The sequence below is a fragment of the Pristiophorus japonicus genome, chromosome 17 (genome assembly GCF_044704955.1).
Source record: "Pristiophorus japonicus isolate sPriJap1 chromosome 17, sPriJap1.hap1, whole genome shotgun sequence".
NCBI lineage: Eukaryota > Metazoa > Chordata > Chondrichthyes > Pristiophoridae > Pristiophorus > Pristiophorus japonicus.
In genome coordinates, this window is record NC_091993.1 from 99,173,492 (window position 1) to 99,200,530 (window position 27,039).

Genomic DNA, 27,039 nt, shown 5'->3' on the forward strand with positions numbered 1-27,039 from the left:
AACTGTATCACTGCAGCAGTCATTGGCAACAATTTTCATCTGCGTATTGCGTGTTTTTCATCAAAAATATTTTCAAAAAACATTCTGCTGATTTCACATTTGAAACCCACCCAATATAATTTTTGAATGGGCCTTAAACTAGGCAGCCAGTTCTCCCATCTGAAAGGGAGGGAGATTTACTAATAGATTGAAATTAAGGTCCTATGTCGTAATTAGGATACCGATACAATTTTGGCCTTCAATTGGGCTGAGTGCGAATTCTACCCAGTGGAATAGAAACATAGAAACATAGAAAATAGGTGCAGGAGTAGGCCATTCGGCCCTTCTAGCCTGCACCGCCATTCAATGAGTTCATGGCTGAACATTCAACTTCAGTACCCCATTCCTGCTTTCTCGCCATACCCCTTGATCCCCCTAGTAGTAAGGACCTCATCTAACTCCTTTTTGAATATATTTAGTGAATTGGCCTCAACAACTTTCTGTGGTAGAGAATTCCACAGGTTCACCACTCTCTGGGTGAAGAAGTTCCTCCGCATCTCGGTCCTAAATGGCTTACCCCTTATCCTTAGACTGTGACCTCTGATTCTGGACTTCCCCAATATTGGGAACATTCTTCCTGCATCTAACCTGTCTAACCCCGTCAGAATTTTAAACGTTTCTATGAGGTCCCCTCTCATTCTTCTGAACTCCAGTGAATACAAGCCCAGTTGATCCAGTCTTTCTTGATAGGTCAGTCCCGCCATCCCGGGAATCAGTCTGGTGAACCTTCGCTGCACTCCCTCAATAGCAAGAATGTCCTTCCTCAGGTTAGGAGACCAAAACTGTACACAATACTCCAGATGTGGCCTCACCAATGCCCTGTACAACTGTAGCAACACCTCCCTGCCCCTGTACTCAAATCCCCTTGCTATGAAGGCCAACATGCCATTTGCTTTCTTAACCGCATGCTGCACCTGCATGCCAACCTTCAATGACTGATGTACCATGACACCCAGGTCTCTTTGCACCTCCCCTTTTCCTAATCTGTCACCATTCAGATAATAGTCTGTCTCTCTATTTTTACCACCAAAGTGGATAACCTCACATTTATCCACATTATACTTCATCTGCCATGCATTTGCCCACTCACCTAACCTATCCAAGTCGCTCTGCAGCCTCACAGCATCCTCCTCGCAGCTCACACTGCCACCCAACTTAGTGTCATCCGCAAATTTGGAGATACTACATTTAATCCCCTCATCTAAATCATTAATGTACAGTGTAAACAGCTGGGGCCCCAGCACAGAACCTTGCGGTACCCCACTAGTCACTGCCTGCCATTCTGAAAAGTACCCATTTACTCCTACTCTTTGCTTCCTGTCTGACAACCAGTTCTCAATCCATGTCAGTACACTACCCCCAATCCCATGTGCTCTAACTTTGCACATCAATCTCTTGTGTGGGACCTTGTCGAACGCCTTCTGAAAGTCCAAATATACCACATCAACTGGTTCTCCCTTATCCACTCTACTGGAAACATCCTCAAAAAATTCCAGAAGATTTGTCAAGCATGATTTCCCTTTCACAAATCCATGCTGACTTGGACCTATCATGTCACCTCTTTCCAAATGCACTGCTATGACATCCTTAATAATTGATTCCATCATTTTACCCACTACCGATGTCAGGCTGACCGGTCTATAATTCCCTGCTTTCTCTCTCCCTCCTTTTTTAAAAAGTGGGGTTACATTGGCTACCCTCCACTCCATAGGAACTGATCCAGAGTCAATGGAATGTTGGAAAATGACTGTCAACGCATCCACTATTTCCAAGGCCACCTCCTTAAGTACTCTGGGATGCAGTCCATCAGGCCCTGGGGATTTATCGGCCTTCAATCCCATCAATTTCCCCAACACAATTTCCCGGCTAATAAGGATTTCCCTCAGTTCCTCCTCCTTACTAGACCCCCCGACCCCTTTTATAACCGGAAGGTTGTTCGTGTCCTCCTTCGTACTCAATGGAGTATTGAGCAGTTGAACCAGGAAACTCCTCCTGGCCTGACAAAAATCATCCTGCCCGCTCCTCCATGGCCTTTCAACTTCCTCAACACCAGCTCCCCTAGTCCCGCATGCCCACCTAAATTGGCTTTTAGCCCGAGTGCCTAAAATTTATAATTCTTATCCTCGCATTTAAATGCTTTCAATGCCTCACCCCTCCCCATCTCTCAGACAACCTCCAGCCCGACAAGCCCCCAGAACTCTGCGTTCCTCCGACTTTGTGCTCTAGTACATCCCTCCACCCTTTGCTCCACCATTGGAAGCTGTCCCTTCAACCATCTCAGCCCTATGTTGTAGAATTCCTTCCTGGAACCTCTCCACCTCCCACTCCTCCTTAAAACCCAAGCATTTGGTCACCATTCTAATATCTCCTTCCTTGGTTTGGCGTCCATTTTTGTCTGCTTCGCCTCCATGAAGCACCTTGGGACGCTTATCTACATTAAATGCCAAGTTGTTGTCGTAGCAGAGCAAGTGTAGTCTTTAGGTGGAGTTTGAGAGCAAGGGATACATGGACTATAGCGCAGTCACACAACTCAAACATTATAAAGTCAGAAATTCTGTGCCTATTTTGGTATTTATGATTCGATATTATTTGAATAGGAAAAGTAACGGCAGTTTGGGAAGTAAAGAAACAGAGTTGGCTTGGAACACAAGTGTTTCTCTGCAGTACAGACTGAGTAGTTGGAAGACACAAAAGCAAAGCTTTGCAGTGCCACCACTGGCAGTGTAATTTCAGCATGACAACTTTACACAGACAGTTTCACTATAAATGTGGACATATAAATTTATAATGCATGAAATTGATACTGAAGTATAACAAAAACTTATCCTGAAGTAGTGAGGTTTTGTAAACTGGAACTTTTCACAGACACAAAGCGGTTAAATTGGGTCGTATAGAACCAGTTTGTAGGTGCAATACGGGCAACTAAGTGTTGAAAATAGTGTCAGAGAAATGCACAGGATGCCTTCTTAGTAAAGGGGTTTGTGCGCATGTACCTAACGACTGCAAATCAGGCAGATTATGATGCAAATCAGTGTGCAACACTGATTTGAAGTCAGCTCGGCCACTTTGCAACTCCACAATCCAGCCAAAGCCTGCCTGAACCTTGCAAAATTGAACACTACATTAAATTAAATTAAATTAAGGACCCCTCACCAGCACTATTTAAAGGGATCATGAATTAGTTCGTTGCTGGATTATTTTTTCTGGCTGCAGGTGCAATTGTATGCATTTCTGGAGGTTTCCTAAACCTGGCTAAAGTTTAAGTAAGTACACTACAGGGAGTATTCTGACTGGTCTTGCATAACCTTTTGTGTCATTTAAAATAATGTGCTGCAAAAAGTTGCTTCCAGATATGGGTGGCCAGTTAAGGCTTCCTCTGGGAATTGAATATGATTGGAAGAATGAACAGAGGCCACGCAGAGCAGGACAAGCTGCGAGAAGAGGGAAAAGGAGGAAATGCAAGAGGAAGTGGAGGAAGAAGAAAGGACACTACAATGTACGCAGGCCCTTACTGTCAGGGCTCTACATGATCAGAATATTCATGAGCGATACCAGTAACCTGAACTACACCTCCCAATTCACCGACAGTTCACAGTCATGACCTTTCCTCCATCACTGACTATTACATGGTCCTCTTTAATATCTTTTGGTTACTCCCTCAGCTCACCGCAGAAATAAAAAGCACCACCAAAGACAAATTCAATTTCAAATTTATCAATTCACTCATTAAATAATGCATACAAAATGAAACTAATCACCCTTGTTCATTCCCTTAGTGCCTGACTTCCTTGTGCTCCTATGAGGTGCTTCCCCAGTGGCTGCAGCATGGAGGGTGTTAAAAAAAAGACCTGCATTTATATAGTGCCTTTCACGACCACTTGTCATGTCAAAGCGCTTTACAGCCAATTAAGTTTTTATTTTGTAGTGTAGTCACAGTTGTAATGTGGGAAACGTGGCAGCCAACTTGCGCACAGCAAACTCCCACAAACAGCAATGTGATATTGTTTTTTTTTAAATGCTCAGTGAGGGATAAATATTGTCCAGGACACCGGGGATAACGTTCCTGCTCTTCTTCAAAATGGGATCTTTTAAATTCACCTGAGGGGGCAGACGGGACATCGGTTTAACATCTCATCTGACAGTGCAGCACTCCCTCAGCACTGCACTGGAGTGTCAGCCTAGATTTGTGTGTTCAAGTTCCTGGAGTGGGACTTGAACCCGCAACCTTCTGACTCAGAGGCAATTGTGCTACCCACTGAGCCACAGCTGACACTGCAAGACTGCTAACTTCCAATTGGGGAGACTGCAGATGGCCTTGGTGGATGAACTCGAGCAGCCCTGGGTCGAGAGCCCGTCTTCAGACTGCACAGACTGGCTGATCGGCACAGCAAGGCTACTGGCCGAGTGGCAGGGGAGCGAGCAGGAATCCTCAGAGAGGACAGCAGGTTCCTTTTCAATGGAGCCACTGCCACTATCCCAGGGCAGAGCGTTAGAAATCCTGGTGATCCGTTGGAGAACAAATTGCTGGAGTGCTGTGATACCTTGGAAGCCCCTTTCAACAGTGGTACCCAGAGCCACAATTGCAGCAATGCAAGTTTCCATGGCAGCAGTCAGACCTTTGATGGAAGTTGTTTGTACTGCAATGGAAACTATGACATCAGTCATCAGACGCTGCAACATTGAGGGTTCCATAGCTGTTGGAGGTAACCACCCGTTCCATGTTGGAAAGGATGTGCTCCAAGCTCTGCGCTAAGTTGGAGCTGGACTCCTCCATGCTCCTTGATGTTGAACGTAGGCTTTCTGGCAGGCTTTCCAGTATACCAAGCATTTGGTTATGTATGTCCATCAGCCATCTTCTGTAGTCTGCCTCATCAAAGTTGTCATCTGAATCATCTGCAGCAAAACTAGTGTGCCACTCCAACCTCTGGTGAGCTGGCACCTGCGGTATCCTTTCGACCGTCCTGGCTCCTACGCACTTGTGCCAGTGCTTCACCATGTGCAGATCCCACCTCTATGCTAGCTTTTAAAGTATGCACAGTTTCAGTCTCTAAGCTGGTGGCTGCGAGTGCAAGATTGAGTGATGGTGTCTCTTCATCACCACTCTTTATCCTCTGAGTGGGTCAATCCAGTTCTTGGGTATCTGAAATTAAAAGGGTACAATGGATGGCTTGTGGTGAGGATGGAGGAGAAAGTAAAAAGTGGGTGCTTACATCATCTCCAGCTTGTCAGATTATAGGATGAGGAAGGGGAAGACAGCAGAAGGATTAGGTATGCAGAGACGCTCATCAGTCCCTCCAGTGGCCACGGCCTCAGTGATGTCCCCCCCTCAAATGATGGTCAGCACCTTCTCCCCCATCGCTTTAAAATGTGCAGATATGCTTCTCCTCCTCCAGTTTGTTGTTGCCACCTGTTATGTGCTACCGTATCCTGCAAGAAAGAGGGACGTCTGTCACCGAGTTTCCTGCAATATGTTTGGGTGATGTGGCTTGTCATGGTTGAATAGCTGCCAGTGTGTGTGAGCTGTGAGTTGCAGGTGTGATGCTTGGAACAGTGCTAAGTGTGCAAGGGTGAGGTAAACCACATGAATTAAACTGTTGAGTACTGATTGATATAGATTCCTGATAGGTGAGCGATGGGGGTGTACTGAATTGAGTAGGGGATGTGGCCAGTGGTGCAGTTGGTAGGCTATGACATTTGAAGATTGAACTCGCTCACCTTGATAAGTCGTGTCAGATCATTAAACTTCTTCCTGCACTGCATCCAGGGTCTTGGAGCTATTCACCTGACATTGACTTCCACTGCCTTCTGACCATGTGTCTCAAGGGCCTTCTGCCCCCCTTCCCCCCCCTCTCCCACCTTGTGGATACAGGCTGTCTCTCATTCTCTCCATTTCTTGCACCAAGGCCTCCAGTGCATTATCAGAAAAACTTGGTCCACGCTCTCTCGCAGATTCAGCCAAGTTGACAAAATTCTTCAAAATCAATTCACTTCCAGCACAATGCACCTTCCCTTTAAGAGGTGTAGGCTGCCTTCACGTGGTGCTCGCTACTCGCGATATTGGGACCCTGCTGATGCGTGCAGCCAATGATCAGCGTTGATGCAAGCAGCACTCATGGAAATCAGCAGGCAGCGCCAATTTAAGGTCCTGACTGCAGTCACTGGGTTATACAAAAAAATCAGCAACATTACAGTATCTTTGTATAAAATATGCCACAGCATACATTTATTGGCACATTGAAACATTTGCTTGGTAAGTTTACTAGAGATTCTACTCCTGATGTAATTTCAGGAGTTCGGCTTGCTTTCCAATTGCATAGAATGAAGTCTGTCAGATTTCTTGGATAGGGTCAATTCTTGCCATAGGGGGAACCTAACGAGGCAGGAAAAAAAAGCTTACAGAAATCAGCATTGATGGGGGAATTAATAATAAACAGAAAAGTGTTTTTGAACATTTTTTTTTAAAAAAAAGGTGCCACACTGCTCAAAGCTTGCACCATGGATAATTCTAAGGAATTAAGTATTTCAACAATTTGCCACTTCTGGTACTGAATGAGAACAATACAGAGTTCACATTCAATAGCTGTGAAGACAACTGCAAATTGAATCAGGCATCTCTTCAAGGTTTACGTAAAATTGAATCTACTCTGCACTCACAGCAGTAAATTGCAATTTTGTAAAGTGTATGAGGCTTTTTATACTGCTGAACCAGCAATCACAACAGGGAGATTGCAGACACAGTGAAAAGTTTTATTGTTCACAACAGTGTGCCTCTGCACTCAAAATTAAAATCATGTCTCTTTCTGGTTTTACAATAGTCCTTTGCATAGATTGTATGATAGACATGTGTGACAGAGGTAAGCAATTCAACTTCATTGCTTGGTTTCTTGAGAAATCAATTCTTTTGCCATATCCCAAAGGGTTAACAAGCAGGATTGAACAGATTTTCTTCATAATTCAATCTGGCAGCTGCCAGATTTTGCTTTATTTAATTGATAAATGATATTTCCACTCTTTTTAATGTAGTTGTTGCTGGTGCATTTATTTTTTTCTTCTTCCAGCAAAATGCAGGTTTCAACCATCTGCTTGATTTTATGCCTTCTGTATATTCCTACAAGGTCTTAATTTGAAACATACCAACAATCTCAAGGGATACAAATAAAAAGAAAGTTTTACAGCAGTTGTTTTTCCCTCACTTAAAAATTCATACGTATGCATAGCTTGCTCATTTACTACAATGATTAATTCCAGCAAAAGTTATATAATTTCACTATTAGACTGTATTTGCATGCATTTCATTATCTGTTTAATCAATAATGGCCCAGAAATTGCCGTCAGAAGCTTGCGGTGGATGCCTTCGACCGCAATCATTTCTACGAAAGTACCTGGTGGCCCCGGAGGTTCGGAGACATGCGGTCCTGGGGCTCAACGTGAAAGTCAGCGTAGAGGCCCACATATCCCAGCAACTTAAGCGGTTTGTACGGATCTCTGGGATCACGTGGGCCGGCTCAACCTCTCAGAGTTGGGTGATCCCCATTCATACTTGTGAGTTCCGTATGTATGGAATCACCATAAGTATGAATGGGAATACCCCAAAAATACACAAACACTTAAAATAATTTTTTTTTTAAACATTTAAAATCAATCAAAATTGAATTAAATTATTTAAAACAAATTTAATGTTTCGAAAAATAAAGTTCCATATTTTAAATTGTCTGAAAAGAAACTTACAGGTTTTTAAATGTTTAAATTATTGAACAAATGTATTTTTCTGACCTTTAAAAGTCTTGCTTTTATCAGTCGTAAGAATTTCATTGGCATTCACTGGGCAGAAATTGGGCCAATCGTCCAACTCTCCGCCCGCGGAGGCCATTTAGTTCCAGATGTGTGCGATCTGTCAAGTGGATTCTTGACAGATCGCAAGTTTTGGGTTTCTGCGCATGCGCAGCGCATGCCTAAACCTGAAACTTGCCAACGCGTGAGCACCTCGGTCCCGGCCGTAAGGGCCACGAATTCAGGGTCAGTATGTTTAATCCTGGTGTAAAGATTCCTTTTCAATCCCCAAACTTACCCTGAATTTCAACATAAAACTTAATTTCTTTGCAATTTGGTTATTGCCATTTGTCACATTGGCAAATTCCAATTCTGAAAAAAAATTGCAATCTTGGCATCAGAACACGCTAACAAGGCAACCAGAAAATTGGCACTGAAATTCTGACATCAGGGCAGAACAAAACACAAATAAACTTGCAGTGACATCACAGTGAACATTAATTTTAAAAGCTGTCATTGAACAACAGTTGAAGCAGAATCCTAGCTTTGATGATACTGAACATGCTACACAACGTGACTGGCTGAGAGTTTTGTGTCACAGGACAAACTGCTCAGGGTGGCAAATTCAGAGCCAGGTTCTTTAAGGTAATAATGTGACAATAATCAACTTGAAGGAGAGAATTTTTTGTGAAAAATTAAACCTGATACATATTCCTTTAACCTGAGCTGCCACATATTCTTGTTTATACTACATAAACTAGGTGTAACCAGCTAATCGAGACTCAGTCTAGTTTTACTCTGCTCCTGGTAGGTATTGTGACTTAAAAAAATGCAATGTGAACAACAGATTTGTCTAGATTATTGAAACAATTACACCATGAATGAAAGTCATCAGTTAAAATCAGTAATGGAATGATCCTCTGCAACAGGTTAACATGTTGCTATATTAGCTACTCTTGCAGTGTCCTGACACTGTTACGTAGCTACTGGTTGAGTCTGTGATGCAATGATGCTCTATAACAGGTTAACTTGTCAGCAAATTGGTGCTAGAGGTTCTGCAATTTGAGTAGATTGTTCTGGTATCACTGAAGACATTGTTAATGTTAACTGCATAAAGAACATTTGCACCTTCAGATCAAATAATCAAAGCATAGTGATTGAAAGCCAATTTAACCCGTGACTGATAACAGCTAAAAACTCATCTGTGTGACAGTTCTTGGTCTACTATTTTTTAAAACATGGGAGTTAAGCCATTTATTTTAAATGGACTAGTGCTTCTGTTAAAAAAAGCAGACAGAGGAATTAGCTTCAAATGTGTTACAGTAATTTCTTGATTTATATGCGCAAATTGCAATGATCTATTAACTTTCTTAAATTAGTGATCAATTAAAAATTCCACCTTCCTGGTCAAATTTCTGTTCTCCGCTGTTCTACTTTACATTTGTTTGTCCCACACGCTGCCCATTTTTGCCAACTGGCATTAGATTTCTGAGTCATTTCCAACTGCCAATTTGCGCTAACTGGCAGAGTCCAAAAAAAGGATGAAAACCGCAAAGGCTCAATTTTGCTGCTGCTGCTGCCAAGGTTGCTAAGCAACAACACGGCCGCTGCATGTTACTTTTGCTGAGACGGTTCATTCCAAAGCAGTTCACTGCTGCCTGAGATTTTCATCTCACACAAGCAAATGGGTGTTCCAGATGGCACAGTACTCCAAACCAATTTACAGCATATATAGAGTAGATATGAAAAAAGACATCATCTTATTCTAGGCTGGAATCAAGTCCTAAAGATGAAGGTCTATTCAGCTTTCAAGATATATCTAAAAATGCTTTTGTAAACAATACTATTCAAAAAAGGAACTGATTAGAATGAAATAGTATTTCAGCTACATTATTCTCTGAGCAAACCTCCAAATACACTATCTGAACTGCAAGCAGAAGTTTAATTAGATCATATTCGCTACAGTCCTTGTGATAAAACTAAGAAACATCTGGCATCTTCCTTGGCAATTTGGCCGAGACTGGGAATTGACTGTGAATCTACTTTCCAACATTCTACAGTAGAGCAACCCAAATAGCATAATTTTAAAATCTTTTCGAAGTGTTATAATGAGTGTTATTCTACACGGGAACTCAAAACTACTTTAGCTTTGACACATCTATGGTCCAAATTGGTATCTACAGTGACATTGTCCTCCAACATTTGTGGGAAAAAAGCTCTCCCAGCCCTGAGCAGAAACTGCCTGTATTTTTGGGGGTATGAAAAATAAGGGCCCAGAATTTCCGATGTCCCGGGTCCATACGAAGTTTCTACGGAGCCGGGAAGGCATCAGAAAAGCTGTTTTTTAGCTTGCAATGCGCATGTGCTGAAAAACCGGCTTTTCCGATCTGTCAAGCTGATCCGCATCGTGAGAGCGAGGACATTTGTACATGGAAGTTTGGGCTATTTACCCATATCTTGCACGGCAAATGTCCTCAAAATTCTTGCGCCTGAAAAAGCAGGCGCATAGCCTACGTTTAAAAACATAGAAAAAACATGATTAAAATAAAAATTTTAAAAACACATTTATGTTAAAACCCTGCCCCACTATGTTATTTTAAACCCTAACCCTAACTTCTTTTTAAAATCGGGAATTTTTTTTTCTTTAAAAAAATGTGTAACATTTTTAATTTCTATTAGTTTATTGTGTGAGGTGTTTTTTAAAATGTTTTATGTTGTGTTTGTGCGTTTTGGGCTTTTTCTTATTCATTGTAACAGGAGATTTGTAACTTACGAAACTCCTATTACAATGAATGAGAAAATACTTACCCGTGATTGGGTGTCCAGGCACAAGTGACTCCTGCGGACATCCCGATGTGCACGCGTTGCGCTTCGCAGGGAGAGGAGGTCTGTGGATCCAAGGGGCGCAGCAGCTTCAGGAAAGTGCGCATTTTATTTCTATTTTTTCTGGATTTACCCGTGGGAAGCCCTCCTCGGAATTTCTGCCCCATCATCCCTCTATATGTAGGAAGATAGCCAAGTGGTTATGTTACTGGACGAGTAAATCCAGAGACTTGCACTAATGATCCAGACACAAGTTCAAATCCTGCCATGGCAGCTGGGGAATTTAAATTCAGTTTAATTTAAATTACTTTGGAATAATAAAGCTAGTATAAGGAATGGAATACTGGATTGTTGTAAAAACCCATCTGGTTCACTAATGTCTTTTCAGGAAGGAAATCTGCATCCTTGCCTGATTTGACATCTGTGTGACCTCCACACGCACAGCAATGTGGTTGACTCTGAAATGGCCTAGCAAGCCACTCAGTTGTACCAAACCACTACAAAGAAGTATACTATGAATAAAACCGGACGGACCACCCAGCATCGACCTGGGCACTGGGCACTGGACAAGGCAATGGCACAACCAGCCCAGTCGACCCTGTAAATTCTTCCTCACCAACATCTGGGGACTTATACCAAACTGGGAGAGCTGTCCCACAGACTAATCAAATAACAGCCCAACAGTCATACTCTCAGAATCGTATCTTTCAGTCAACATCCCAGAATCCTCCAGCATCATCTCTGGGTATGTCCTGTTCCACCAGAGGTGGCAGCACAGTAGTATACAGTCAGGAGGGGGTGGCACTTGGAGTCCCGATCACATGGTCTCATAGCATCAGATCAAATATTGGCAAGGAAACCTCCTGCTGATTACCACCTATCGCCTCCCTCAGCTGATGAATCAGTACTCCTCCATGTTGGACACCACTTGGAAGAAACACTGAGGGTGGCAAGGGCACAGAATGTATTCTGGGTGGGGGACTTCAATGTCCATCACCAAGAGTGCCTTAGTAACACTGTTACTGACCGAGCTGGCCGAGTCCTGAATGACATAGCTACCAGACTGGGCCTGCGGCTGGTAGAGAGAGAGCCAACGAGGGAAAAATCTATGCGACCTTGTCCTCACCAATCTACCTGTCGCCGATGCACCTGTCCATGACAGAATTGGTAGTAGTGACCACCAGACAATCATTGTGGAGGCAAAGTCCCATTTTCACACTGAGTACCCATCTATCATGTTGTGTGGCACTACCATCATGCTAAATGGGATAGATTCAGAACAGATCTAGCAGCTCAAAACTGCATATCTACGAAGCGCTGTGGGCTATCAGCAGCAGCAAGATTGTATTCCACCACAATCTGTAACCTGTCATATTCCTCACTCTACCATTACTATCAAGCCAGGGGGCCATCCCTGGTTCAATGAAGAGTGTAGAAGAGCATGACAGGAGCAGCACTAGGCATACCTAAAAATGTGCCAACCTGGAAAATCTGCAACATAGGACTACATGCATGCTAAAAAGTGGAAGCAGCATGCTCTAGACAAAACTAAGGGATCCCACAACCAACGGATCAGATTAAAGGTCTGTAGTCCTGCCACATCCAGTCGTGAATGGTGACGCACCATTAAACAACTAACGGGAGAAGAGGACTCCATGAATATCCCCATCCTCAATGATGGCGGAGCCCAGCACGTGAGTGCAAAAGACAAGGCTGAAGCATTTACAACCATCTTCAGCCAGAAGTGCTGAGTGAATGATCCATATCGGCCTCCTTCCTGAGGTCCCCATCATCGCAGAAGCCAGTCTTAAGCCAATTCGATTCGCTCCACATGATACCAAGAAACAGCTGAGCATACTGGATACAGCAAAGGCAATGGGCCCCAACAACATTCCTGCTGTTGTGAAGTCTTGTGCCTCAGAACTAGCTGCGCCTCTAGCCAAGCTGTTCATGTACAGCTACAACACTGGCATCTATCCAACAATGTGAAAAACAGCCCAGATATATCTGGTCCACAAAAAGCAGGACAAATCCAATCTGGCCAATTACTGCTCCATCAATCGACTCTCAATCAGCAGCAAAGTTATGGAAGGTGTCGTCAACAGTGCTAACAAGAGGCACTTACTCACCAATAACCTGCTCACAGATGCCCAGATTGGATTCCGCCAGGACCATTAGGTTCCAGACCTCCTTATAGCCTTGATCCAAACATGGAGAAAAGAGCTGAATTCCAGAGGTGAGGTGAGAGTGACTGCCCTTGACATCAAGGCAGCATTTGACCAAGTGTGGCATCAAGGAACCCTAGTAAAACTGAAGTCAATGGAAATCGGGGGGGGGGGGGGGGCACTCTCCACTGGCACAAGTCATACCTAACACAAAGGAAGCTGGTTGTGGTGGTTGGAGGTCAATCACCACAGCCCCAGGACATCGCTGCAGGAGTTCCTGAGGGCAGTGTCTTAGGCCCAACCATATTCAACTGCTTCATTAATGACCTTCCCTCCATCATAAGGTCAGAGTGGGGATGTTCGCTGATGACTGCACAGTGTTCAGTGCTATTTGCAAAGCCTCAGATAATGGAGCAGTCGATGCCTACATACAGCAAGACCTTAACGACATTCAGGCTTGGGCTGATAAGTGGCAAGTAAAATTCACATCACTCAAGTGACAGGCAATGACTATCTTCAACAATCAAGAGTTTAACCACCGCTCCTTGACATTCAACAGCATTACCATCGCTGAATCCCCCACCATCAACATCCTGGGGGACACCACTGACCAGAAACTTAACTGGACCAGCCACATAAATACTGTGGTCACAAGAGCAGGTCAAAGGCTGGGTATTCTGTGGCAAGTGTCTCACCACCTGACTCCCCAAAGCCTGTCCATCATCTACAAGTCAGGAGTGTGATGGAATACTCTCCTCTTGCCTGGATGAGTGCAGCTCCAACAGCACTCTAGAAGCTCAACACCATTCATTGATTGGCACCCCATGCACCACCTGAAACATTCACTCTCTCCACCACCGGTGCACCGTGGCTGCAGTGTGCATCGTCTACAAGATGCACAGCAGCAACTTGCCAAGGCTTCTTCGGCAGCACCTCCCAAACCCACAACCTCTACCACCTAGAAGGATAAAGGCAGCAGGCACATGGGAACACCACCACCTCCACGTTCCCCTCCAAGTCACAAACCATCCTGACCTGGTAATATATTGCCCTTCCTTCATCGTTGCTGGGTCAAAATCCTGGAACTCCCTCCCTAACAGCACTAAGGGAGTACATTCACCACATGGACTGCAGCGGTTCAAGAAGGCGGTTCACCACCATCTTCTCAAGGCCAATAATGGATGGACAATAAATGCTGGCCTTGCCAGCCAAGCCCATATCCCATGAACGAATAAAAAAAAGTGCCGTCGACAGTGCTATCAAGGGCACTTAGTCACCAATAATAACCTGCTCATCGATGTCCAGTTTGGGTTCAGCCAAGACCACTCGGCTCCAGATCTCAATGCAGCCTTGATCCAAACATGGACAAAAGAGTTGAATTCCAGAGATGAGGTGAGAGCAACTGCCCTCAAGGCAGCATTTGACTGAGTGTGGCATCAAGGAGCCCTAGTAAAATTGAAGTCAATGGGAATCGGGGTTAAAACGCTCCACTGGCTGGAGTCATACCTAGCACAAAGGAAGATAGTTGTGGTTGTTGGAGGCCAATCATCTCATCCACAGGTCATCGCTGCAGGAGTTCCTCAGGGAAGTATCCTAGACCCAGCTATCTTCAGCTGCTTCATCAATGACATTCCCTCCATCATAAGGTCAGAAGTGGCAATGTTCACTGATGATTGTGTTCAGTTCCATTCGCAACTCTTCAGATAATGGAGCAGTTCGTGCCCGCATCCAGCAAGACCTGGATGACATTCAGGATTGGGCTGATAAGTGGCAAATAACATTCAGGCCACACAGGCAATGATTATCTCCAATGAAAGAGAGTCTAACCAACCGCCCCCCCCCCCTCTGCCCTTTGACATTCAATGGCATTACCATCGCTGAATCCCCCACCATCAACATCCTGGGTGTCATTATTGATCAGAAACTTAACTGGACCAGCCAAATAGATACTGTGGCTATAGGAGCAGGTCAGGGGCTGGGTATTTTGCAGTGAGTGGCTCACCTTATGACTTCCCCAAAGCCTTTCCACCATCTACAAGGCAGAAGTCAGGAGTGTGATGGAATACTCTACACCTGCCTGCATGCAGCTCCAACTACACAAGAAGCTCGACACCATCCAGGACATAGGATTGGCACCCTATGAACCAACTTAAACATTCACTCCCTCTACCACTAGCACCTGCTTTGTGTGTACCATTTGTAAGATGCACTGCAGGAACTCGCCAAAGCTTCTTCGGCAGCACCTCCCAAATCCGCGACCTCTACCATCTGGAAGGACAAGGGCAGCAGGTGCATGGGACCACCATCACATCCAAGTTCACCTCCAAGTCACACACTATCCTGACTTGGAAATATATTGTCAATCCTTCATCGAAATCCTGGAACTCCCTTCCTAACAGCACTGTGGGAGTACCTTCACGGCAGCAGTTTAAAAAGCTGGCTCACAAGGGCAATTAGGGATGGACAATAAATGATAGCCTTGCAAGCAATGCCCACATCCCATAAAAAATATTTTAAAAGACTTACTATTTCAATAATGCATCTTTTTAGCAGAACTTCCACGAATTGACCATGAATTTGAAATTAAGACAAAGTTGCAATTTTCATCATCTACAGATTTTTGGTGATTGATACACATTGAAAAAGCATTCATCAACCATCACCCCATTGATTTATAAATTAGCATAAAGCTGTGAGCTCTGAGACCCGAGAATAATTGAGAGGTTTGTCCAGCCAAGCTGCTGGCTGAGAGAAGCTTTTTGTAGCTTCTTTCTAGGTTTGATCCAAGGTGATGGTAATTCAATTCCAGCTAAGACAAGCACAAAATGAACCACACTTAAAGTTTGCAATGTGAGAAATTCACTCTGGATGAACTCTGTGTTCATATTTGGTGAGGTGCCCTCCATTTGATCACTGTGTAATTTTGAAATGATTAGCTGGACAGTATTATGTACCTTTAAGTATCCTTATCATGGGCCCAAGTTTCCACATGATTTGCGCCTGATTTTTAGGAGCAACTGGTGGAGAACGGACTATCTTAGAAATCGCAATTCTCCACATTTTTTTTTCTGCAGTTCTACTTTGGAACAGAATTTTTTCTTCAAAAGGGGGCGTGTCCGGCCACTGACGCCTGATTTGAAAGTTTCCACAGTGAAAACGTACTCCAAACTAAAGTAGAATGGAGCAAGTGAAGATTTTTGTAGAACTGAAAAAAACCTGTTCTACACATTAAAAAATCAGGCGCAGGTTACTAATTAGGTGTCCAGAACGAGGTGGGGGTGGGGGGGGGGGGGGGGAAGGAAGGGAAGTCATTAAATTCTATAATAAATCCTTATTTATACTTATACAAATATTATGCAAATAAATCCAACCTGAATAAACATTTATAAGCAAAGAAAAGATTAAATAAACCATCTTCCTACCTGTGTGAAAGTGCTTCAGGCAGGCCTTTCGGGACCGAAGGCTGAACGGGCCGGCCCGAGACTTCGGGCAGGGCCCATCCCCAGCACCAGATTTACAGGTAGGTGGCGTTGGGTTGGGTCGGGGAGGTTCGGTTCGGTTCGGGGGGGAGGGAGAGAGAGAGGGAGAGAGAGAGAGGGAGAGAGAGAGGGAGAGAGAGAGGGAGAGAGAGAGGGAGAGAGAGAGGGAGAGAGAGAGGGAGAGAGAGAGGGAGAGAGAGAGGGAGAGAGAGAGGGAGAGAGAGAGGGAGAGAGAGAGGGAGAGAGAGAGGGAGAGAGAGAGGGAGGGGAGAGGGAGGGGAGAGGGAGGGGGGGGAGAGAGAGGGGGAGGGAGAGGGGGAGAGAGAGAGGGAGAGAGAGAGAGAGGGAGGGAGAGGGAGAGAGAGGGAGGAAGAGAGAGGGAGGGAGAGAGGAAGAGAGAGGGAGGGAGAGAGGGAGAGGGAGGGAGGGAGATCAGGTCGGATCCAGTCCGGGAGCGGGAGTCGGGTCGGGTCGGGTCGGGTCCAGTGGGGGGGGGAGGAACACGGGTCGGGTCGGGTCCAGTCGGGGGGGCGGGGAGCGGGAACAGGAGCGCGGATCGGGTCCAGTCGGGGAGGCGGGGAGCGGGAACAGGAGCTCGGGTCGGGTCGGGTCCAGTCGGGGGGGGGCGGGGAGCGGGAACAGGAGCGCAGGTCGGGTCCAGTCGGGGGGGCTGGGAGCGGGAACAGGAGCGCGGGTCGGGTCGGGTCCAGTCGGGGAGGCGGGGAGCGGGAACAGGGGCGCGGGTCGGGTCCAGTCGGGGGGGCTGGGAGCGGGAACAGGAGCGCGGGTCGGGTCAGTCGGGGGGGGCGCGGGTGTCGGGTCTGGTCCGGAGGTGGGGGGCTGGGGGGGGGGGGGGAGCGGGTGTCAGGTCTGGTCCGGAGGCGGGGGAGGGGGCGGGGAGCGAGTGTCGGGTCTGGTCGGGGGGGGGGGAGCAGGAGCTGGCCGTGGGAGGAGCCTTATTCACGCAGCCCCAGTGAGGCCATTCGGCCAGGGCTAGGGGCTGCGTGCTTCGGGCCCCTCCCACACAGTTCGGCGCCTGGAGCTACTGCACTTGCGCGCCCACTGTAGCGCGCATGTGCAGAGGTCCCGGCACTGTTTTCAGTGCAGGGACCTGGCTCCGCCCCCCCACAGCTCGTGCTGGCTGCGCCGAGGGCCAGAGGACCTGCAGGTAGGTGGAGAATACCGAGGATTTTTTTAGGCGCACTTTGTGGCGCGAAAAACGGGCGTCCAGGTCGGGACTGTGCCGTTCTAGGCGCGTGTGGAAACTTGAGCCCAAAGTATGGGATTTTAATACATGTGAAACCTATGTCCAGGACATTACAAAATAAATAACTCTGCCACGCCCAGGTCTCTTGCTTAGTCAACTGATAGTGTTCTCTCTCCCACACCCCAACCTCCCAAAAAAAATTTGATCTTTAAATTGAGAAACATGGTCATGTCTGAATGGAGCCTAAATAACATGAACAATCTTTACTACCATTACTGCTATTGGGAGCAGATTGGCATTGACACCCATGATGCAAGGCTCTTAAGTGGCTTACACAATAGAATTAATTCCCTGCATCTAATGTGATTGTGGAAAATTATGGCAGAGGAACACAATAAAACCAGAGAATATCCACAACAATGGGGCCAAGTTTCAGCCTGAGTTGCTCCTGTTTTTTTGAAGCAACTGGTTTAGAATGGAGTATCTTAGAAATTGCAATTCTCGGCATTTCGTTTGCTCCAGTTCTAGTCAGTTAGAACAGTTTCAGTTTGGAACAGATTTTTTTTCCCCCCAAAGGGGGCGTGTCTGGCCATTTACACCCATTTTGAAAGTTTAGGCAGTGAAAACTTACTCCAAACTAACTTAGAATGGAGTAAGTATAGATTTTTGTATGCTCAGAAAAACCTTGCCTACACTTAAAAAATCAGGCGTAGGTTACAAATCAGGCGTAGGGAATGGTGGGGGGGGGTTTAAAGGGAAGTTTACAAACATTAAACACTTCAGTTTTACAAATAAAGAGCCATCATCAATAAGAAATGATAAATACATCAATAAATCAACCAATAAATCAATCAAAAAAAATTAATAAAAAATAATTTTAAAAAAAATCAATAAATAAAAAATTTTCTACTCACCGACTGCAGCACCGGGAGCCCTCCAACAGCGTGCTGGGATGGGCCCCCCCCCAGTGTGTGTCTCTCTCTCTCTGTCTGTCTGTTTCTCTCTCACTCTCTGTCTGTCAGTGTCAGTGTCTCTCTCTCTCTGTCTGTCAGTGTCTATGTGCTTCTGACAGCGAGGGGAGAGGAGGAGGAGGAGGAGGAGGAGGAGGGGGAGGAGGAGGAGGAGGAGGGGGGAGGAGGAGGAGGAATAGGAGGGGGGAGGAGGAGGGACGGGGAGGAGGAGGGGGGGGCAGGAGGAGGAGGAGGGGGGGGAGGAGGAGGCATGGGGAGAGGGAGAGAGAGGGATGGAGAGGGAGGGGGGTAGAGGAGAGGGAGGGGGGCAGAGGAGAGGGAGGGGGGTAGAGGAGGGGGGGGCAGAGGAGAGGGAGGGGGGTGAGGGAGGGGGGTAGAGGAGGGGGGGGAGAGGAGGGGGAGAGGAGGGGGAGGGGGGAGAGGAGGAGGAGGGGGGAGGAGAAGGAGAGGAGGAGGCATGGGGAGAGGGAGGGAGAGGGAGAGAGAGGGAGGGAAAGGGAGGGAGAGAGAGGGAGGGAAAGGGAGGGAGAGAGAGGGAGGGAAAGGGAGGGAGGGAGGGGGAGGGGAAGGGGGAGAGGAGAGGAGAGGAGAGGGGGAGGAGAGGAGAGAGAGGGGGAGGAGAGGGAGGGGGAGGGAGGGAGGAGAGAGAGGGAGGGGGAGGAGAGGGAGGGGGAGGAGAGGGAGGGAGAGGAGAGGGAGGGGGAGGAGAGGGAGGGGGAGGGGGAGGAGAGGGAGGGGGAGGAGAGGGAGGGAGAGGAGAGGGAGGAAGGGGGAGAGGAGAGGGAGGGAGGGGGAGAGGAGAGGGAGGGAGGGGGAGAGGAGAGGGAGGGAGGAGGGGGGAGGTGGGGGAGAGGAGAGGGAGGGAGATGGGGGGAGAGGAGGGGGGGGAGGATGGAGGTTGGAGGAGTAGGAGGAGGAGGAGGAAGAGGAGGAGGCATGGGGAGAGGTTGAGAGAGAGAGGGAGGGAGTGGGAGGAGAGGAGGAGAGAGAGGGGGAGGAGAGGAGGAGAGAGAGGGGGAGGAGAGGAGAGGGAGGGAGGGGAGGAGAGGAGAGGGGGAGGAGAGGAGAGGGAGAGGAGAGGGAGGGAGGGAGGGAGGGAGGGGGAGGAGAGGAGAGGGAGGGAGGGAGGGAGGGAGGGGGAGGAGAGGAGAGGGAGGGGGAGGAGAGGAGAGGGAGGGAGGGGGAGGAGAGGGAGGGAGGGGGAGGAGAGGAGAGGGAGGGGGAGGGGGAGGAGGAGGAGGAGGAGAGGAGAGGGAGGGAGGGGGAGGAGAGGAGAGGAGAGGGAGGGAAGGGGAGGAGAGGAGAGGAGAGGAGGGGGAGAGGAGAGGGGGGGGAGGAGAGGGAGGGAGGAGAGGGAGGGAGGAGGGGGGAGGTGGGGGAGAGGAGGGGGGAGGGAAGAGGAGAGAGAGGGGGAGAGGAGAGGGTGGGGGAGAGGAGAGGGGGGGGGGAGAGTTGAGGGAGGGAGGGAGGGAGGAGAGGGAGGGAGGGGGAGAGGAGCGAAGAGGGAGGAGGCTGAATGGGCCCGGCGGATGTGAAGAAGCCGGGCCCAAGACTTCGGGCGAGACCCGCGCCCCACAAGATGCCGGTCGGGCAGGCCCCGCTGAATGAAGAGGGAGCGGAGCGGACCGGAGTTAAAGGTAGGTGGCCGGGGAAAGCCGGAGCTGGGGGGGGTGGGGGTCGTCGGAGTCGGAGCGGGAGTGGGAGCTGGGGGGGGTGTCGTTGGAGCGGGAGCTGGGGTGGGAGTGGCGTTGTTGGAGCGAGAGCTGGGGGAGGGGGGGGCGGGGTCGTCGGAGCGGGAGCTGGGGTCCGGAGCGGGAGCTGGGGAGGTGGTGGAGGGGTCGGTGGTTGAGAGAGCCAGCTGAACAGGGGAGGAAGCTGGAGCCAGAGCTGCTGCTGGACGAGGGAGGTGCAGCCTGATCCTCGCAGCCCCAGTGAACCCATTCAGCCAGGGCTCAGGGCTGCGTGCTTCGAGCCCCTCCCACACAGTTTCGGGCACCTGCAGCTACTGCACATGCGCGCCCACTGTAGCGCACCTGTGCAGAGGTCCCAGCGCAGGGACCTGGCTCCGCCCCCCACAGCTCATGCTGCGCCGCGCCAAGCTCCAAAGGACCTGCAGGGAGCCGGAGAATCTGCACGTATTTTTTAGGCGCACTTTCGGGCGCGAAAAACTGGCTTCCAGGTCGGGGCTGCGCCGTTCTAGGCGCGGCCCGAAACTTGGGCCCATAGAAATGAGAGAAAACTCTGTGGGCCAATTTGATATGTTTCTTGTGTTTGTTCATCAAATCAGTCACTGATCCTTTCTTCTGCATTTCATCAGTTTCTAATGCAAATCTCATTGCGCATTTTCTCAAAACATTAATATAACTGGAGATACCACCATTAGAAGATCTTTCTGTGCCTGAAAGAAGCCTCAAAAACAGAATTTGACATAAATTGATATATTTGTGACCCAAGGAAGGGACAGATAGAGTAATAAGAGTAATAACAAAGGTAATAAGGTATCAGTGACAATGGTGACATCAGTGAAGAATAGAAATAAGTCAAAGCTAAAGGCACTATGGGCCCAAGTTTCGGCCTCAGTTGCTCCTGATTTTTTGGAGCAACTGGTGTAGAACGGAGTATCTTGGAAATTCAAATTCTCGGCATTTAGTTTGCTCCAGTTCTAGTCAGTTAGAACAGTTTCACTTTGGAACAGAATTTTTTTTCCAAAAGGGGGCGCGTCCGGCCACTTACGCCTGTTTTCAAAGTTTCGGCAGTGAAAACTTACTCCAAACTAACTTAGAATGGAGTAAGTGAAGATTTTTGTACGCTCGAAAAAACCTTGTCTACACTTTAGAAAATCAGGCGTAGGTTACAAATCAGGCGTAGAGAATGGGAGGGGGGGGGGGGAGTGGTTTAAAGGGAAGTTTACAACATTAAACACTTCAGTTTTACAAATAAAGAGCCATCATCAATAATAAATGACAAAAACATCAATAAATCAACCAATAAATCAATCAAAAAAAATTAATAAGAAATAATTTTTTTTTTTAAATCAATAAATAAAACATTTTCTACTTACCGACTGCAGCACCGGGAGCCCTCCAACAGCGTGCTGGGATGCCCCCCCCTCCCCCCCAGTGTGTCTCTGTCAGTGTCTCTATCTCTCTGTCTGTCAGTGTCTGTGCTCTGACAGCGAGGGGAGGGGGAGGAGGAGGAGGGGGGTAGAGGGAGAGAGGGGGGTAGAGGGAGAGAGGGGGGCAGGGGGAGGGGAGGGAGGGGGTGAGGGGAGGGAAGGGGGAGAAGAGGGAGGGAAGGGAAGGGAGAGAAGGGGGGGAGGAAAAGGGGAAGGGGAGGAGAAGGGGAAGGGGAGGAAGGAGGAGAAGGGGAGGGGGGAGGAGGAGAAGGGGAAAGAGAAGGGGGTAGAAGGGGAAGAGAAGGGGGTAGAAGGGGAAGAGAAGGGGGTAGAAGGGGAAGAGGGGGGGAGAAGGGGAAGAGGGGGGGAGAAGGGGAAGGAGAGGGGGGGAAGGGGAAGGAGAGGGAGAGGGAAAGGAAAGGAGAAGGGGGGGAAAGGAGAAGGGGAGGGGGGAAAGGAGAAAGGGGGGAGGGGGGGGGGCGGGAGGGAAGAGGCTGAACAGGCCGGGCCCAAGACTTCGGGCAGGGCCCGCCCCAGCACCAGATTCACAGGTAGGTGGCGTTGGGTCGGGTCGGGTCCGGGGTCCGGGTTCAGGAGCGCGAGTCGGGTCGGGGGGAGCGCGGGTCGGGATCGGGAGTGCGGAGGGAGGTCTATTTGGTTCGGTTCGGGGGGAGGGAGGGAGAGGTCAGGTCAGGTCGGGTTGGGGGGGGGAGGGGGAGCGTGGGTCGGGTCAGGTCCGGTCCAGGGATGGGGGAAGCGGGAGTCGGGTCGGGTCAGGTCGGGAGGAAGCAGGAGCTGGGCGTGGGAGGCAGCCTTATGCATGCAGCCCCAGTGAGGCCATTCGGCCAGGGCTAAGGGCTGCGTGCTTCGGGCCCCTCCCACACAGTTTTGGGCGCCTGGAGCTACTGCAAATGCACGTCCACTGTAGCGCGCATGTGCAGAGGTCCCAGCACTGTTTTCAGCGCAGGGACCTAGCTCCGCTCCCCACAGCTCGTGCTGCGCCGCGCCCGACTCAAGAGGACCAGCAGGGAGCCGCAGAATCTCTAAGTTTTTTTTAAGACGCACTTTGTGGCGCGAAAAACAGGCGTCCAGGTCGGGTCTGCGCCGTTCTAGGCGTGGCCCGAAACTTGGGCCCTATATCTGGATGCGCAAAGCATTCACAACAAAATAGATGAATTAATAGCGCAGATAGAAATGAATAGGTTTGATCTAATAGCCATGGAGTCGGCCATTTAGGACTGAGATTAGGAGAAATTTCTTCACTCAGAGGGTTGTGAATCTTTGGAATTCTCTACCCCTGATGGTTGTGGAAGCTCAGTTGTTGAGTATATTCATGACAGAGATCGACAGATTTTTGGATATTAAGGGAATCAAGGGATATGGCGATAGTGCAGGCAAGTGGAGTTGAGCTAGAAGATCAGCCATGATCTAATTGAAAGGCGGAGCTGGCTCAAGGGACCAAATGGCCTACTCCTGCTCCTATTTCTTATGTTCTTATGTAAAAAAAAGTCTCAGGTATACAGGCTCAAGAAGAAGCTAAAGCTATCAACATAATTTTATTTTTTAGCCACTGAGCAGCAGGAACACAAGTATGTTTGATGGCAGGAGGAAAGAACTGAAGAAGGACATTGTAGTGAACTATGTAAAGAACATCAGATCAGGAAGTCATATTACAGGATGAAAATATTTTCAAAAGAACAGGTATCACAGTTGTGACTTCCCCTCTAGCGTAGCTTGATTTATCCATGAAGTGAACAATAAATGAAATAATGATGGAAATGAGGAACAAAAATATGTTTCTTTTTTGACAGATGCTTGTTAAAGTGGAAGCAACATCATAAAAGTATTCTGCATTACTAGCAGGATTTTCAGATAGAAGAAAAAAGGCCCTGAAAATTTTCAGGGCACGACCATATTAGAAGGATATAATAGCCTTGGAGAAAGTGCAAAGCATATTTACCAAGGCATGGGATGGTGCCCGTCAGTACCTGCTAGTATTTACTGCACTAGAGGATGCAGGGTCAGTAGGAAGTCATCAAATTTCCATGTGGTAGGCAAGCACATGTGCCACAGCGGGCGCATTTCAGCACTTGCCTGCTCTGTGCAGCCAGGAAATCCAGCGTTTACCCGTGGGTGGCAAAGGGGCTTGCCCAGCCTTACAGCCACGCCCTCCTTGACACCCGGTCAAGAAATGTTTTCCAAAAAGATTGCAAATTTATTTGGAGTTCTAGGCTATTTTACTGGTATTGGCATCCAACCAGTAGAATGTAAAAATATAGGAAATAGCAGGTGTAGGCCATACGATCCCTCGAGACTGCTCTGCATTTCAATATCATGGCTGATCTTTTACCTCAACTCCACTTTCCCATCCTATCCCTATATTCACTTAGAATCCAAAAATCTATTCATCTCAGTCTTGATTATACTCGACGACTGAGCATCCACAGCCCCCTAGGGTAGAGAATTCCAAAGATTTTCAATCTTGAGTGAAAATATTTTTCCTCATCTCAGTCCTAAATGGGTGACCCTTTTCTTGAGACAATGACCCCTAATTCTAGACTCTCCAAGGGAAACAGCCTCTTAGCATCTAACCCTGTCAAGCCCTCTCAGAATTTTACACGTTTCAATGAGATCACCTTTCATTCTTCTAAATTCAGAGAACATAGATCCATTCTTCTCAATCGCTCCTCAACGGACAACCTCTCATCTTAGGAATCAATCTACTAAACCTTTGTTGCACTCCCTCTCAGGTAAGACGACAAAAACTGTGCACAGTACTCCAGGTGTGGTCTCACCAAAGCCCTATATAATTGCAGCAAGACTTCCTTACTCTTTTACTCCAACTCCCTTGCAATAAAGGCTAACACACCATTTGCCTTTAAAATTGCTTGTACCCTTCAGGTTAACTTTGTGATTTGTGTACAAGGATATCCAGGTCCCTCTGAATATCAACATTTACCAGTCTGCTTTTCTATTCTTCCTACCAAAGTGGATAATTTCACACTTCCCCACATTATATTCCATCTGCCATGTTTTGCACAATTAACCCATCTAATTTCACTTGTAACCTCTTTGCATTCTCCTCACAGCTTACTTTTCCACCTAGCTTTGTATCATCAGCAAACTTGGATAAATTACACTTAGTCCCCTTATGTAGGTCATTGATTATAGATTGTAAATAGCTGAGGCCCAAGCACTGGTCCTTGTGGCACTCCACTAATTACAACCTGCCAACCTGAAAATGACCCATTTATTCCTACTCTGTTTTCTGTCCGTTAATCAGTCCTCATTCCAGCTGATGTATTACCCCCTAATCTTGTATACCAACCTCTTGTGTGACACCTTATCAAATGCCTTTTGAAAATCCACTGGTTTCCCCTTATCTATCCTGCTAGTTACAACCTCAAAAATCTCTAACAGACTTGTCAAACACAATTTCACTTTCATAAAACTATGTTGACTCTGCCTAATCATATTATGATTTCCAAGTGCCCTGTTAACATGTCCTTAATAATAGAGTCTCGCATTTTCCCTACTATTGATGTCAGGCTAACTGCCCTAGAGTTCCCCGTTTTCTCTCTCCCTTCTTTCTTGAATAGCAGGGTTACATTTGTTAACTTCCAATTCACAGGGACCATTTTAGAATCTAGGTAATTATGGAAGATCAAAACCAATGCATCTACTATCTCTGCAACCACCTCTTTTAAAACCCTAGGATGTAAGCCATCAGGTCCAGTGAAGGCAATTTCCATCCATTTTGAGGCGAGTATGCACAATATCACTCAGTGTAAAGGCCTCCAGCATTACACTGGATCCTGACTGAATGAGGGACGCTCGCAGCATAGAGAGTTCAAACAGAATGCAGACTATGGCTGAATACAAAGATTTACTTCATCCATGAGAAAAACTAACTCTGACATTAGCAAATTATTCAGTTATTCTTAACTATGGAGCTTACTTGGTATTTTGTAATTATCCAACATGAGAATATGATTAAGTGGACCCCTACTCAACTTATTTATATTGTTCAACAATATTATAATTGCTTCTAAAATACAGCTCTACAATGAAAAGATACTGCTCAAGACATTGCTAAATATAATGTTTATTCCACAAGGAAAGATTATCAGGGTCATTTTCAATTGAATTCCATTTTATCACATGGGATTAGATTATGCTGGTCTTCTGGGAATCATTTTTCACACTTCCATTCATATTATCATGAAAACCAAAAAGCAGTGGTCTTGGAGATTACCTCTTTGGAAGCAACAGAGTTGGGACTGATTTTTTTAAAAAGTAAGTAGATTAACAGTGAATCAACATTAACGAGGAATAGTATTTGTGCAATGTTATCGGAAATTGCTGTGGTACCGTTAAAAGTTGAACATAAATCTTCATGGCCAGAGTGGAGCTTTTGTCTGTTACAATGGTCTGTACTTTTATGAACTGTGAAGTACTGCAATTACATGACCTTAATTAAGCATGCAAAACTTACTGTCTCCCGAGAACATAAAACGGCCCATTTAAATTGGGAACAGTAATTAAAGAATTGATAGGAGGGAACCGTTACTTCATAGCAGTCCATCCTTCACTATAATGTGGCTTTCTAAAAAGGAAAATTTATTCACTTTCATATAGTATTCAGAGCATTGCAAAAAGTAAAAAAATATAATCAGGCAGGTTCTGCTTTGAGTTGGAAGTCACTTTTCAAACTAAAATACATCATAACTATAAAAAGCAAAAGAACTACAGGTGCTGGAAATCAAACAAAAACATAAAATGCTGACTGATGTTAACTTGTCTGATCTTTCCATAGATGCTGACTAACCTGCTGAATGTTTCCAGCGTTTCTGTATTTGTTTTACAGGTATATGGTAAATAGATTTTAAAACACAGAAATCTACAGCGCAGAAGGTGGCCATTTCGGCCCATCGTGTCCGCGCCAGCCGACAAAGAGCCACATGGCCCTCGGTCAGCAGCCCTGAAGGTTACATATAAACCTATGAACAATGAACAATGGCAGAAAGGTAAAGAGCACCCAGCCCAACCAGTCCTCCCCACACAACTGCGACACCCCTTGCACCAAAACATTCTACACTCCACCCCAACTGGAGCCATGTGATCTCCTGGGAGAGGCAAAAACCAGATAAAAACCTAGGCCAATTGGGGAAAAAAATCTGGGAAAATTCCTCTCCAACCCAACCAAGCGATCGAAACTAGTCCAGGAAATCAGCCTGGCCGTATTCGATTCGCTGCAGTACTTACCATTGTAGTTGCGCGATCCAATGATAGAGAATTCAAACAGGCTGCATTTAGACAGACTGTGAAAATTCACAGACCCCCAAGTCAAGGCTGCTACATGCAGTTCAGCATGTTGCATTAAGTCATCAATCAACTTGACATTTTAGGACCCTTGGGTAGCGAGCCAATTAAAAGGTTAAAAGACTATTAATTGAGCCAATAAGGTCAA

The 27,039-nt window shown here is 47.0% G+C and overlaps 1 protein-coding gene across 3 annotated transcripts in view; it reads right to left on the reverse strand.

Annotated features, from left to right (window-relative positions):
- LOC139227872 (TBC1 domain family member 22B-like) overlaps positions 1–27,039 on the reverse strand; it is a 498,740-nt gene that overhangs the window by 116,546 nt on the left and 355,155 nt on the right. The gene's annotated exons all lie outside the window — the stretch shown is intronic.